Below are 17,130 nucleotides of genomic sequence, written 5' to 3'. Positions count from 1 at the left end.
TCGATGTATGAAGCTATTTTGTTTCCTGTTTAGAATTCCTTTCGTTGAAAACGACTGTAATCTAATGACTGGCAACAGTTGGACATTTACACATGTAAATTAGTTCATATTTCCAGTGACGATGTCAAACGAAAATACATAAATAAAAGAAACGAGTTAATTGTGAGGGGTTGGGGTAAGTTTCGATGACAAAATGGAACAAGTAAATATAGATACTTGAATGTAAAATTTCCGAAACTTGCAATGGGGCAAAGCGTCTTCTCATATTGATCTACGTTTGTTTCGACAGGATTCAGTAATACAGAACTATGATCTTCATTTGCAGCTTTACGATAGTAAGAAAATCTTTCATCTAAATAAAACTGCAGAATCCGAAACAACACCAAACATTTTGTCCAAAAATAAGAGATTTATAGTGATAAGCACGCCCAGGCGTTTCTGCCTGCAAGAGACCTGGCGTTCGCCGTGCCTAGCTGACGTGACGTCACCAACAAGCGCCGAGGCCTTCCTTTGAGTCGGTGTTGGTTTAAAGCGAGTGCACAGAGCTCATTTCGCATCTCTAAGGTCCAAAAGTGGGAGAGTTGTGCGTTCCGCATTGCGCGCTGTAGTTGCGGTCGGCCGGCCCGCCCAAGACACCTCGTCTGTGCCGGCCACGCTGTCGCGTCGGCGTCGGATCGCGGGCAGCGATAACCCGCCCAGCGACTGAGCGACCAGCCTATTTCACGCATCGGACGGCGCTCTTGACCCCCTTTTCCTTCTCCCTCTCTTCCTTCCGCCCGTCTTCTCTCTTTTCGCACGTATCGCGACTCTGCTAACGACCACTGTCGGACAGAAGAAGTCTTTGTTATGCCGGATAACCACCGCCCTAACGACGAGTTTGTGGGTCAACAAAACTGCTCACTGCGGCTAACAAAAAAAGGATTTCTGCGTTTATGCGTCCCCGAAGCAGCAGCAAATTAAGCCGTCGTCTCCTGACGCCCGCTAAGATCTTTCCTCGCCGTCGGCCTATCTCGATTTTTGCGCAGTATATAACTCAGCGCCGCCTTGCAGTAAACGTTGCTGACCCGTTAACTGGGACAGCTCGCTGCGAGCGAGACGAAAACACCAGGCACGTTCTCGTACCAGTCGGGTGCAAGAAACAGCGTCGCTGCAACCGACTTTCTACCGCATGACGCCCCTCAAGCGAGCTGCATCAGACAAGGGATCCATGGATCTCCTTTCAGTAATCACGGATAGTCCTGCTTGGTGCTTGGCTGAGGACTTTAAATGCGGGGCTTTTTGTGTGCCCTTTATGCACACTGCCAGAAAAAATGCAACACCCTCAAAAACAAGGCCATTATATTGACAAGTGATGCTGCAGGTAGTTCATCATAGTAGGAATATATGATAACAAACGCAATGAAACACATGTCAGTAAAGGGTGGCCAAACACTCGCATCAACACACAGTGCACCCCATCTGGCGGCAACGCAGGCGTGTACTCTCTCAAGTAGACGACTGTAACGGAGCCGAATGGTATCCTGAGATTTATTGTGCGAAGCACCTTGTGCCTTTGTAGCAATTTGGCTATGGTTCTTGCGGGCTCTGGAGAACGAGAAAGTTCCCCCTTCTGTCCCATACGTATTCTGCTGGCAAATTTGTGTGTGTGTGAAGTTTTATGGGACTTAACTGCTAAGGTCATCAATCCCTAAGCTTACACAGTACTCAACCTAAATTATCCTAAGGACAAACACACACACCCATGCCCCTGAGGGAGGACTCGAACCTCCGCCGGGACCAGCGGCACAGTCTTGGACTGCAGCGCCTCAGACTGCTCGGCTAATCCCGCGCGCTGGCAAATTTGGTGATCTTGTTGGCCAGAGCAGTTGTTGTGCACAACAAGAGCACGATCGGTTGCAGCAGCCGTATGTGGTCGTGCATTGTCCTGCTGAAAAAGCGCACCACCTACCTGTCGAAGAAATGGCATTAGCAAGATTAACAACTTGTGCAATGTATCGGCTTTGGTTTCTTTCAACTGCGGCCACGTGATACTTCAAATGTGCCAAATATTACCGAATAGACAATTATAGGGGAAATAGAGAAGAGCCATACGAGAGCAGTACGTTTCGTTAGAGGTCCATTTGGTAAGCGCGATAGAGTCACTGTGGGGCTCCTCCTATTCCAGTGGCAAACGCTATTAGGGAGGCGTCAGGAGAGGTTTCACTGTTAAAATTCCAGGAGAACGTTCCTAGAAGAGTCAGCCAATACAGGGTGTTACGGAAAGGTACGGCCAAACTTTCAGGAAACATTCTTCACGCACAAATAAAGAAAAGACGTTATGTGGACATATTTCCGGAAACGCTTAACTTCCATGTTAGAGCTCATTTTAGTTTCGTCAGTATGTACTGTACTTCCTCGATTCACCGCCTGTTGGCCTAATTGAAGGAAGGTAATGTTGACTTCGGTGCTTGTGTTGACATGCGACTCATTGCTCTACAGTACTAGCATCAAGCACATCAGTACGTAGCGTCAACAGGTTAGTGTTCATCACGAACGTGGTTTTGCAGTCAGTGCAATGTTTACAAATGCGGAGTTGGCAGATGCCCATTTGATGTATGGATTAGCATGGGGTAATAGCAGTGGCGCGGTACGTTTGTATCGACACAGATTTCCAGAATGAAGGTGTCCCGACGGGAAGACGTTCGAAGCAATTGATCGGCGTGTTAGGGAGCACGGAACATTCCAGCCTATGACTCGCGACTGGGGAAGACCTAGAACGACGAGGGCACCTGCAATGGACGAGGCAATTCTTCGTGCAGTTGACGATAACCCTAATGTCAGCGTCAGAGAAGTTGCTGCTGTACAAGGTAACGTTGACCACGTCACTGTATGGAGAGTGCTACGGGAGAACCAGTTGTTTCCGTACCATGTAAGGGTGTGCAGGCACTATCAGCAGTTGATTCGCCTCCACGGGTACATTTCTGCGAATGGTTCATCCAACAATGTGTCAATCCTCATTTCAGTGCAAATGTTCTCTTTACGGATGAGGCTTCATTCCAACGTGATCAAATTGTAAATTTTCACAATCAACATGTGTGGGCTGACGAGAATCCGCACGCAGTTGTGCAATCACGTCTTCAACACAGATTTTCTGTGAACGTTTGGGCATGCATTGTTGGTGATGTCTTGATTGGGCCCCATGTTCTTCCAATGCAGCACGTTATCATGATTTCATACGGGATACTCTACCTGTGCTGCTAGAACATGTGCCTTTACAAGTACGACACAACATGTGGTTCATGCACGATGGAGCTCCTCCACATTTCAATCGAAGTGTTCGTACGCTTCTCAACAACAGATTCGGTGACCGATGGATTGGTAGAGGCGGACCGATTACATGGCCTCCACGCTCTCCTGGCCTCAACCCTCTGGACTTTCATTTATGGGGGCATTTGAAAGCTCTTGTCTACGTAACCCCGGTACCAAATGTAGAGACTCTTCGTGCTCGTATTGTGGACGGCTGTGATACAATACGCCATTCTCCAGGGCTGCATCAGCACATCAGGGATTCCATGCGACGGAGGGTGGATGCATGTATCCTCGCTAACGGAGGACATTTTGAACATTTCCCGTAACAAAGTGTTTGAAGTCACGCTGGTACGTTCTGTTGCTGTGTGTTTCCATTCCGTGATTAATGTGATTTTAAGAGAAGTAATAAAATGAGCTCTAACATGGAAAGTAAGCGTTTCCGGACACATGTCCACATAACATATTTTCTTTCTTTGTGTGTGAGGAATGTTTCCTGAAAGTTTGCCGTACCTTTTTGTAACACCCTGTAATACGCTTTCTCCTAAGTACTTCTCGTGAAAAGACCATGAAGGTAAAACTAGAGAGAATCGAGATGTCTCTTACAAGACAAAGTACACTACGCCATTTAAGTAGTTTCAGACTGTAATTTTACTCGTAAACATATTTTCTGCTTTCGTAATCTCTCTGTGGGTCTCTTCAGACTTGCCTTTCTTGCGTGGTGGCTAAGGTTACGATGCTTGTCATTAATAACTATAGACCTATATCTCTAACGTCGATCAGTTGTAGAATTTTGGAACACATATCATGTTCGAGTATAATGACTTTTCTGGAGACTAGAAATCTACTCTGTAGGAATCGGCATGAGTTTCGAGAAAAACGATCGTGTGAAACCCAGCTCGCGCTATTCGTCCACGAGACTCAGAGGGCCATAGACACGGGTTCTCAGGTAGATGCTGTGTTGACTTCCGCAAGGCGTTCGATACAGTTCCCCACAGTCGTTTAATGAACAAAATAAGAGTATATGGACTATCAGACCAATTGTGTGAATGGATTGAAGAGTTCCTAGATAACAGAACGCAGCATGTCATTCTCAATGGAGAGAAGTCTTCCGAAGTAAGAGTGATTTCAGGTGTGCTGCAGGTGAGTGTCGTAGGACCGTTGCTATTCACAATGTATATAAATGACCTTGTGGATGACATCGGAAGTTCACTGAGGTTTTTTGCGGATGATGCTGTGGTATATCGAGAGGTTGTAACAATGAAAAATTGTACTGAGATGCAGGAGGATTTGCAGCGAATTGACGCATGGTGCAGGGAATGGCCTTTGAATCTCAATGTAGACAAGTGTAATGTGCTGCGAATACATAGAAAGAAAGATCCCTTATCATTTAGCTACAATATAGCAGGTCAGCAACTGGAAGCAGTTAATTCCACAAATTATCTGGGAGTACGCATTAGGAGTGATTTAAAATGGAATGATCATATAAAGTTGACCGTCGGTAAAGTAGATGCCAGACTGAGATTCATTGGAAGAATTCTAAGGAAATACAATCCGAAAACAAAGGAAGTAGGTTACAGTACGCTTGTTCGCCCACTGCTTGAATACTGCTCAACAGTGTGGGATCCGTACCAGATAGGGTTGATACAAGAGATAGAGAAGATCCAACGGAGAGCAGCGCGCTTCGTTACAGGATCATTTAGTAATAGCGAAAGCGTTACGGAGATGATAGATAAACTCCAGTGGAAGACTCTGCAGGAGAGACGCTCAGTAGCTCGGCACGGGCTTTTGTTGAAGTTTCGAGAACATACCTTCACCGAGGAGTCATGCAGTATATTGCTCCCTCCTACGTATATCTCGCGAAGAGACCATGGGGATAAAATCAGAGAGATTAGAGCCCACCCGGAGGCATACCGACAATCCTTCTTTCCACGAACAATACGAGGCTGGAATAGAAGGGAGAACCGATAGAGGTACTGAAAATACCCTCCGCCACACACCGTCAGGTGACTTGCGGAGTATGGATGTAGATGTAGATGTAGATTTAAGCAAATTTAGAAAGCCGCCCACAATAACAAAATCGATTCTCTCTCTAGTTATGCGACGTTCTGAAATTCTCCGTAGCAGTAGTACCAGTATTAGCAGTAGCTGTAGATTATTATTAGCTTCATCATTAAATAATATGTATTACATGATTCTTGCTTTGCTGCTTGGTCGAGCAACGACATCATTATAATCGACAAATCATAAAATTATGGATGTACTGCAGTAATGTTGTGCTTTTCATTCATAAGCATTAAATAATTAATATTTACAGTTTTAGTTGAGTGATACTGTAGTTATCCTACAACGATCTGAATGATACCATCATTTAAAACAATAGCCAGTTGCCAGTGCTTGTGGTCTATCATAAACTCTAACAGTCGGCGCTTCAGTTCGTTGGTTCGCTTTAAAGGAGAGGTTAATAATACTATACACATACAGCATGGGGCAAGCAAGAACTTCACTTTCAGATTTCGGCAGTTTTCTTCCATCTCGCTTACACACCGGGCATGGTCGTATAAAATACCGATTACTCGCACACAAGTAGTCAAAACATAGTCAGAGATACATAGATGGCTGCAGCTTGTCCAATCAGTGAGGAATGTAACGGGACCATGATTCAGTGTCCAGTCACACAACGTGTTTACAATGTGAGTTGATTGAAATATGGAGCTGTGAAAATCCTACAAAGAAATCACTATAAATTCTCATTTGATGTTTACGGCGTCAAGACAAGGAAGTGTGTGTAGTGTATAGCCCTATATATCGCACATACCGCTCGTAAACTGTCGCTCTTCATCTGTCGTAGTTTGCTGGGTGGCATAACGCAAACGAAACAATGGGTTAAATTTAAATAGCTATGCGTCATTCGTGAGAGGAAAAAGTTTACGTCAAAGGGAAGCCGCCAACTTGTCTGAGAGCGAAAGTTCTCTACTAGCAAGGAGGGGAAGACTACACACATAAAAGATAAAATACTGGAAAGATCTCTACAGAAGAAATAGCTGTCCATATTCTATTCAAATGAGTGAGAATAACATCAAATGTTTAAAACGTCGTACGTAGGTTGTTAATGAAACATTAGCAAATAACCCCCATCGACTTCATTTGATTTCCATTTTCTCAGATGATAGTGTCTTCCATCAATGTATCTTGTAGTGATCGGATAATGTTCGAATCTCTTTTTGATTTCTACATCAGCCATTGTGGACACAATGCAGTTACGTCATTTGGCCCCAAATTATTGCGATAAAGATGAGCACGACTCCTTGCTGTCACTAGCATACGCGCAGTACACTCAGGGTTCCGGTTGTAGACCATATTGGTTGTAAACCGGTCATCATCCAGTACTTATTCTTATCAGTAGGAACGAAACAAAAGACATGTAGAGGAACAATAAGACATAAAGCTGTCATAGACAACGATGGATCGGTGTTTACCATTGAGTTATAGAAAAAGCTATTGAAGACATGACCAGAGAAATCTCATCTGGAACGAAAGATCCGAAACCCGCTTTTCATGAACTGGCAGGCTGAATTATACAAATAGCACGAACTTCTAAATCTTAGATCATGTGAAAATCTTGACTTGCTGGATTATCACTGGAAAGTAATGAAATGTGGTGACTACTATGTTCACTATGATGACGACGAACTCTATCGTAGCAACATGGTTCGTTAGGTACAGCAATGAATCAAGTGAAAAGCTGAGAGTTCATTTAGTTATGAAAGCAGGGTTATGAAATTTGTGAAGACACTCATTTTCACAGCAAGACGACTACCAGAAGATTAAAACTGTTTGCTGTAGTTAAAATCTGTAATTTCAGAAAGTCTATGCCTGGTATTTTGAATGCATCGTTGACCAAGCATTGGGGAGTGTGGGAAGGTAAATTGGAGATCCAGTTAAAAACTAAAAGCGATAGATAGTTGAAACAGTCTACTGAAGTTGGTGTCTTGAATTCAGCGGGAGCAACACTATCGAAAGGAATGGCGAAAATTATGACAGATGAGAAAATATGTCTCGAGAATGAATTATTCACTCTGCAACAGAGTGTTCATTGATATGAAACTTCTTGGCAGATTAAAACTGTGTGCCGGACCGGCACTCAATCCCCCAGGCCGTGGCTGAGCCATGTCTCCGCAAAAACCTTTTCTCCAGGAGCGCTAGTCTTGCAGGTTGCACTGGAGAGCTTCTGCGAAGTTTGGAATAAAGGAAATGAGGTATTGGCGAAAGTAAAGCCGTGCTTGGGTACCTTACTTGGCAGAACACTTGCCCGCGCAACGCAAAAGTTCAAGTCCCGTCCGGCTCATAGTTTCAATATGTCTGGAAACCAACGGACGAAAACCTTTTCCCGCTGAACCCCAAACGTTCGAGAGTGTTGCTACCGAGAACCGTAAAACAACTCGACACACCTTGTCGTAAGACCGTGTTTTGGAAGCCATATTTCTGCAAACAAAACTCATCTCAAGTTACACGACCGAGCGAGGTTGAACAGCGATAGGACAATGGACTGTGGTTTTTTTTTAAATAAATTTATTAAAATAAAATGTATAGTGAATTACAACAAAAAATTAATATTCAGAAGTGTAGTACAATTTTTGCCTTGCGATGTATCTAAGGTTTCCTCCGTGATGCGAATGAAATCTCGTCACTTTGGAACATTTCAGTCTTAACCAACTACTGTTGCAGCCCCTTTTTTTGCTTCTTCATTTTCATCCCCTCGTATTCTGGTGGGCAGCGGTTCAAAATCCCATCAAATCACACACAAACATGTTTCCTGTGATTTCACTAAGGCAAATGCCGGTTTGGTTCCTTTGCTAGGGCACGGCCTATTTCCTTTCCACCCTTCCCAAATTGGAGCTTCTTTCTGTCTGTAAAGACAACGCTGTCGACAGGACTCTAATTCTTTCGGGTTATGCGACCTGGAGACAAATCTTCAAATCTCCGACCGTCACCAGTAACACGTTTGCAAATCGAAAATAGCGCAGAGACCAATGACAAAAGAGGAACAACAGTCTATAAGATTCGATAAGCTGAATATTGCACCATCATTCAGTCATATAAGATACAGTGTGAGATTCCAAATATGTTTATAGTGAGAACTGATCTGATATATGTGCTCTAAAATTCTCCTTACAAAATTCTAGGACTTACAGAGGGAACTGAGCAGATAACATCTTGATTTGGAACTTTTGTCCGGAAACGTATCGTTTCCGTGCTACAACCATTTGTAAATATGTTGGTAACGCGACAAATTTTAGAACTAATTAGGCCCGACCCAGTACATCACTTGTTTTACAGTTCCACTATTTAATAACCAAAGAAATAAAAAGGGAACTTAACCCGTTTCCTCAAACGATTCCAATTCTGGTGTGCTGCGCCTCCTTGGAGCACCAGAGTCATGGCCACTGACTGTGAAGGTACTCCTTTCTCAAAGCCGTTGCGTAATTGTGGCGAAAATGGTATACAACGGAGTCGCACGTTGTGGATAATGATCTTGATAAAGACGACGAGCATTACCGTGAGCTCAGCCACACAGAAGGATCTAGTCGGTGTATTCTGCAAACGTGTACTCAACCATGTTGCTCTAACACTCACAGACAAATGAATAAGGCTCGAATCAGGCCAGGTATGTGGGTAGGGTGGGTAGGATAGACGTCAAACGACATTACCCGAGCCGACGGAACCACCCTAGTTCAAATATTGTCCACTCAGTTCCCTACACAAGTTTTAGAACTTTATAAGAGGAATTTTAGAGCCCCCTGTACATATCTGCGAGGCGCATCATCGACATACCTGCATTGCACAGGTCGAGCAAGTCATTGCACTATACTCACTAGTAATTATACACTAGGCCTTGATAATTTTTTTGTAGAAGATAAATGAATTATGGATTGCACAAGTTCCTCGGTTCTTGCCAATCTTTGCAAGAGATTACACATCGTTGTAAGGCAAATGCCACAAATAGCAATTTTTCTTAAATGTTCCCTATTCTGTCTCTGTCTGTCCCACTGCCTTGGTATTTATCTCAAAAGAGCTGGATTTGCAAAGGTACTGTTACTGTCTGTGTTTGTGTAGTTTGTGTAGTAGCTCTTCCTAAAAGGATCCCATAGGCGTAAACCAGTTGCTTATTACCAGAATGAGATTTTCACTCAGCAGCGGAGTGTGCGCTTATATGAAACTTCCTGGCAGATTAAAACTATGTGCCGGACCGAGACTCGAACTCGGGACCTTTGCCTTTCGCGGGCAAGTGCTCTAACGTCTGAGCTACCCAAGCACGACTCACGCCCCGTTCTCACAGCTAGGGGACGAGATACTGGCAGAAGTAAAGCTGTGAGGACGGGGCGTGAGTCGTGCTTGGGTAGATCAGACGGTAGAGCACTTTCGCTCGAAAGGCAAAGGTCCCGAGTTCGAATCTCGGTCCGGCACACAGTTTTAACCTGCCAGGAAGTTTCAGTTGCTTATTCACCTTCGATTACTCGTACATCAGGTACTTGGGCTATGCACAGCTCTGTTTATAAAGAATAGCTCGATGTAGTCATAAGATCAAGCTGCGCAGGTGTGCTTCAAATAATAAGTAACCTGTAGCCGTGACTCTGCGGTCAAATAGTCTATGCCTTCATCAAAACTGCGAGTTAATAATATACACAGAAATACAAAACAAAAATTAAATGAATCATTTAATAACAAGGGTTCTATTCTAGGGTCTGTAATTGATGTAGAGGTCAGAGAATTATGTTGAATAATGTTTATTCAAGAAAAGACATCTCAAATAAACGAGAAGTAGTCTTATAAACGAGAAGTGGTCCTACGATGTTCAGTTAAAATATAGACATAAAATACGCTTATCAAATGCAGTGAAACTGCATCGAGGGCGTTACGACAATAGCAGCAAAATCCCCAAATTAAATAGTCATCAAAGATAAGCGAAAACTAGGTCCATTTCGTAAGCACAGTACACGAAATCGGTTTGTGTTCTGACCATATGCCCCTCTATATCCGCATCCAGTGACGGCTGTGATCTGAGGCAGACACGGTGGCCGGTCGGTGCCGTTGGGTCGTCATTGCTTGTTTGGGAGGAGTTTAGTTTTTAATATACGAAATACGAATATTCACCAGCTCAAAACCGTTCAGAGTCCAACATGATGATTTACAAAATAAAACGTGCGATACAATGAATAATAACTCTTATTCTGTCCATCCGTAGCGTCATATCGGAAAGGCTTAGAGTCTAACACTTGAGCACATGCAGACCTCTCGAAATATAAAGCCCTTGAAAGTTGTAGCGGCCATTCACAACCCAGCATCAATCACCTATAAGACTGAATCACACGTTACCATAGGCAGGTCTGCCTTCTTCCAAGAGAAATCGCTCCCTTGAGCTCTTCGCTCGATAAATCCCAGTCTCCACTTGACTCCCATAGTGTTCCACTACTTCCGCTTCTTCATTGGCCGAAGACCATCCACACCAAAAATACATCATTCTTACGTGCTACAGACGTTCAGATGGATCAAATGGCTCTGAGGACTATGGGGCTAATTTTTTGAGGTCATCAGTCCCCTAGAACTTAGAAGTACTTAAACCTAACTAACCTAAGGACATCACACATATCCATACCCGAGGCAGGATTAGAACCTGCGACCGTAGCGGTCTCGCGGTTCCAGACTGTAGTGCCTAGAACCGCTCGGCCACACCTGCCGGCTGCTACAGGCGTGATCTGACTCATAATGACCACTGTTACGCCCTAATCCGATACGTTACAACAATGTTTAAATAAAAGAAATATAAACTTACAAATACACTCATACTATGCACAATGAATATAAATAAAATTCTTTTCATTAATAAATAACCCAGCATTCTTGCACAAGAGCGCTCATAATAAATGACAATATATCCTCGCTAAATGTTGTTTAAACGGTTACTTATGCCTTCTTGACAGAAGCAGTTTTTGGCACTCTATTACAGAGGTAGTCTCAGGTAACGCGTGCGACTGATCACTTCATAAACCACCTAGATTTTGAGTTATCAACTGTAGTTAACCTTTAAATAAAGTTACTGGCAAAACAGTAAATTGTTCATTAAATAAATACACAAATATGACAAAATATGAGGTACACATGCTACGTTCATTTGATGAGTAAATGTGGAGTAAACGATGGTGATAAACATTTCATAATAAAAAGTTACGAACGAAATGGTAAATCACAAAATAAAATACACACATAAATAAAAGTTATGCACCACCCCGGTTCCCAGAACTTCTGAAGACAGACGTTGATAGTGAATATTGTATCACAGACACACTACCTTTGTTCAGAGACGTTACTAAAGAAGCTTGCACAGGATAGAGTAGCATGGAGAGCTGCATCAAACCAGTCTCAGGACTGAAGACCACAACAGCAACTAAAATCGCCCAAAGATGTAAACAACCATGCACTAGCAGCGCCTATTAGACGGAGGGTGTCCGACAGACGATCAGTTCCAGTCATTCCACCAGGAAGGAGGTACATGGCTCGTGTTGTCTGTAGTTCATCCGTGCCTAGGCGGTCAGTACCGCGGTTCGATCGCGTCCGCATTGTTAATTTGTGCCAGGAAGGGCACTCAACAAGAGAAGTTGTCAGGCGTCACGGAGTGAACCAAAGCGAAGTTGTTCGGAGATGGAGGAGATAGAGAAAGACAACAACTGTCGATAACATGCCTCGTTCAGGCCGCCCAAGGGCTACTACTGCAGTGGATGACCGCTACCTACGGATTATGGCCCGGAGGAACCCTAACAGCATCGCCACCATGTTGAATAATGCTTTATGGGCAGCCACAGGACGTCGTGTTACAACTCAAACTGTGCGCAATAGGCTGCATGATGCGCAACTTCACTCCCGACGTCCATGGCCAGGTCCATCTTTGCAACCACGGCACCAGGCAGCGCGGTACAGATGGGTCAAAGAACATGCCGAATGGACCGCTCAGAATTGGTATCATGTTCTCTTCACCGATAACTGTCGCATATGCCTTCAACCAGACAATCGTCGGAGAGGTGTTTGGAGGCAACCCGGTCAGGCTGAACGCCTTAGGCACACTGTCCAGCGAGTGCAGCAAGGTGGAGATTGCCTGCTGTTTTGGGGTGGCATTATGTGGGGCCGACGAACGCCGCTGGTGGTCATGGAAGGCACCGTAACGGCTGTTCGGTACGTGAATGCCATCCTCCGACCAATAGTGCAACCACATCGGTAGCATATTGGCGAGGCATTCACCTTCATGGATGACAATCCGAACCTCCATAGTGCACATCTTGTGAATGACTTCCTTCGGTATAACAACATCGCTCTAATAGAGTGGTCAGCATGTTCTCCAGACATGAACCCTGCCTAACATGCCTGGGATACATTGAAAAGGGCTGTTTATGGACGACGTAACCCACCAACCACTCTGAGGGATCTACGCCGTGTCACCGTTGAGGAATGGGACAGTCTGGACCAACAGTACCTTGATGAACTTGTGGATTGTATGGCACATCAAATACAAGCCTGCATCAACGTAAGAGGACGTGCTACTGGGTATTAGAGCTATCGGTGTGTACAGCAGTCTGGACCACCACCTCTGAAGGTCTCGCTGTAAGGTGGGACAACATGCAATGTGCGGTTTTCAGGATCAATAAAAAGGGAGGAAATGATGATGTTTAAGTTGGTCTCTATCCCAATTTTCTGTACAGGTTCCGGAACTCTCGGAACAGAGGTGATGCAAAACTTTTCTTGATGTGTGTAGATACAGATACTTAGCTATCAGAGGTGATAGCTATAATGCAATGCTATCATCTGAATCACGTGAAGCATTTAAAATATGCTAATTCAGAGGTTCATTGTGAAAATTTTTAATGGCTGTGAAATATTAACTTCTGTAGTTTTAAAAATACTGAAATACTGTTGTCACTGGAAGCGCCTCATTTTTCTGAGATCGTAAATGTATTCAGATATGTTTTAACATTTGACTGTAAGATGCCACCTTCAGCTTGTCTCAAAGTGTGTCCTTGCTGCCCATTCTGCGTTCTGCTAGGCGAGCGACCATTGCCCAGCTCCACTCTTTCAGGGTTTACTCACATCCGACTATCACAGCTCGTCTTCATCCTGGACTGGCCTGGAGTGACCACTGTGACCTGCCCTGAATCCTGGGCCCACTAGCATTCAGCCGTACATCAATCCCAGGCCCACTAGCATTCAGCTGTATATCAAGCCTGGGCCCACTAGCATTCAGCTGTACATCAACCCTGTGCCCACTAGCATTCAGCAGTACATCAACCCCAGGCCCTTCAGTGTTCAGCAGTACATCAACCCCTGGCCCACTAGCATTCAGCCGTACATCAACCCTGGGCCCACTAGCATTCAGCCATACATCAATCCCGGGCCCACTAGCATTCAGCCGTACATCAACCCCGGGCCCACTAGCATTCAGCCGTACATCAATCCCGGGCCCACTAGCATTCAGCCGTACATCAACCCCGGGCCCACTAGCATTCAGCCATACATCAACCCCGGGCCCACTAGCATTCAGCCATACATCAACCCCAGGCCCACTAGCATTCAGCCGTACATCAACCCCGGACCCACTAGCATTCAGCTGTACATCACCCCTGGGCCCACTACCATTTAGCCATACATCAACCCAGGGCTCGCTAGCATTCAGCCATACATCAACCCCAGGCCCACTAGCATTCAGCTGTACATCAACCCCGGACCCACTAGCATTCAGCTGTACATCAACCCTGGGCCCACTGGCATTCAGCCATACATCAACCCCAGGCCCTTCCGTGTTCAGCTGTACATCAACCCCTGGCCCACTAGCATTCAGCCGTACATCAACCCTGGGCCCACTAGCATTCAGCCATACATCAATCCCGGGCCCACTAGCATTCAGCCGTACATCAACCCCGGGCCCACTAGCATTCAGCCGTACATCAATCCCGGGCCCACTAGCATTCAGCCGTACATCAACCCCGGGCCCACTAGCATTCAGCCATACATCAACCCCGGGCCCACTAGCATTCAGCCATACATCAACCCCAGGCCCACTAGCATTCAGCTGTACATCAACCCCGGACCCACTAGCATTCAGCTGTACATCACCCCTGGGCCCACTACCATTTAGCCATACATCAACCCAGGGCTCGCTAGCATTCAGCCATACATCAACCCCAGGCCCACTAGCATTCAGCTGTACATCAACCCCGGACCCACTAGCATTCAGCTGTACATCAACCCTGGGCCCACTAGCATTAAGCAGTGCATCAACCCCAGGCCCTTCCGTGTTCAGCTGTACATCAACCCCTGGCTCACTAGCATTCAGCTGTACATCAACCCTGGGCCCACTGGCATTCAGCCATACATCAACCCTGGGCCCACAAGCTATACATTAATTTCACCATACCTGCTAGCATATCTAGGTGGCCTATTACGTCGCCTTGTGACACGTTGCAGGTTCTACAATATGTCAAATCCTAAACTGCACCCTTTATGTTTCGGCATAGAGAATGAAACCTATTTTTTAAATTGAGTTTCCATATATGTAGCACTGAACACTGATGAGATTTACTATGTAGATCCATAGAGCAAATGCGACACTAGATACTTCAGCAGTCAAAGGACCAAGCTCAAATTATATTATAATCAGAAGATCTCCTTACAATGACATGTGGTGAGAGTATAAAACCTAGACTTTTTTTTGAGTCATTAGTTTTCTGACTGGTTTGAAGCAGCCCGCCACGAATTTTTCTCCTATGTCAACCTCTTCATGTCAGAGTAGCACTTGCAACTTACGTCCTCAATTACGTGCTGGATGTATTCCAATCTCTGTCCTCATCTTAGTTTTTGCCCTCTACAGCTCCCTCAAGTACCGTGAACTTATTCCCTGATGTCTTCACTGATGTCCTATCATCCTTCTTCTTGTCAGTGTTTTCCACATATTCCTTTCCTCTCCGATTCTGCGCAGAAACTCCTCATTCCTTCCCTTGTTAGTCCATCTAATTTTCAACATTTGCTCGTAGCACCACATCTCAAATGCTTCATTCTCTTCTGTTCTGGTTTTCCAACAGCACATGTTTCAATCCATACAATGCTGACCTCCAATCGTACATTCTCAGATATTTCTTCCTTAAATCAAGGCTTATGTTTGATACTAGTAGACTTCTCTTGGCCGGGAATGCCCATTTTGCCTGTGCTTGTCTGCTTTCGATGTCCTCTTTGCTCCGTCCATCATTGGTTATTTTCTTGCCTACGTAGTAAATTCCTTAGCTTCATCTACTTGGTGACGATTAATCCCGACATTAAGTTTCTTGCTATTCTCGTTTCTGCTACTTCTCATTGCTTTCTCCTTTCTTCGCTTTGCTCTCAGTCCGTTCAGTAGATCACGTAATTTTTCTTCACTTTCACTCAGGATAGCAATGTCATCAGCGAATCGTATCATTAATGTCCTTTCATCTTGAGTTTCATTTCCACCCCTTAACCTTTATTTTATTTCCGTCATTGTTTCTTCGATGCACAGATTGAACAGCAGGGGCGGAAGAGTACATACCTGTCTTACACCCTTTTTAATCCGAGTGTTTTGTTCTTGATCGTCCACTCTTATTCTTCCGCCTTGGCTCTTGTATGTATTGTACATTACCCGTCTCTCGCTATAGCTTCCCCCTATTTTTCTCAGAATTTCGAACATCTTGCACCATTTTACATTGTCAAACGCTTTCTCCAGGTTGACAAATCCTATGAACGTTTTTTTTTCTTTTTTTTTTTTTTTTTTTTTTTTTTATACATTATCAGCCGCAGCCTCAGAATTGTCTCGCTTGTGCCTTTATCATTCCTAAAGCCAAACTGATCGTCATCTAATAGACTCCCAACGTCCTTTTTTTATTCTTCTGTATATTATTCTTGTAAGCAACTTGGATGTATGAGCTGTCAAGCTGATTGTGCGATAATTCTCACATTTGTCAAACTACAGATGTTTATAGAAGAAAGTGCTGTATGATGAGCCATTGTCACATATCTTTGCAATTATTGGCAAAATTTATAAATGGTTGAGGCACTAAGAAATTCTGTGTCTAGCTGCTGCTTCCTTCCGTCCAACAGAGAAGTGGTTATGCGAAGATTGGGATCGTAGTTTTGCGCATTCCGTTAGTCCTGTAGCTACTTTTCAACACTGTATGTTGGAAAAGATTGCATGGACATTCTCGGTCACCAAGCGCATCATACGTTGCAGGGCTCACCAATACACAAAAATATAAGTAGGTGCAACAGCAAAATTGTACACACATCTCAGAAACATCCAGCTGAAGAAGCGTTTTTCGAACATTTATTGGGGTCCAACACTATAACATACCTTGAATAAAACAGTGCATTGGTACATAACCAGCAAGAATTCGTAAAATATCATCATTGGCTCAATGGGCTTTTTATATGCACGAAGTAATATTGACAGGGGATCTCTAGTTGGTTCTACGTTTTTAAACTTTCAAAAGGCTTTCTTTAGTGTTCCTCACAAGTAACTGATGGAACATCGTCTCAGCTATGCGAATAAGACCGTGATTTCCTATAAGAAAGCTCAAAGCACATAGTAACTGTTGGGGACAGGAAATTACTTAAGTAGTCCTGACATCAAGAGAACAAAATTATTTAGAGAGGGTATCTGAAAGGTGCGGAAAAATGGCAGTTGACCCCTAAGCAATAAAAAGACTGAGGGCCTCCACAAGACTCTTAAGAGAGTCTGTACAGTTTCTCTTTCATGACAAATGATACAAATTTATAGAACTTCAGTTCACTTTA

The sequence above is a fragment of the Schistocerca nitens genome, chromosome 7 (assembly GCF_023898315.1).
Source record: "Schistocerca nitens isolate TAMUIC-IGC-003100 chromosome 7, iqSchNite1.1, whole genome shotgun sequence".
NCBI classification, from domain to species: domain Eukaryota; kingdom Metazoa; phylum Arthropoda; class Insecta; order Orthoptera; family Acrididae; genus Schistocerca; species Schistocerca nitens.
This window is presented reverse-complemented; position numbering follows the sequence as displayed.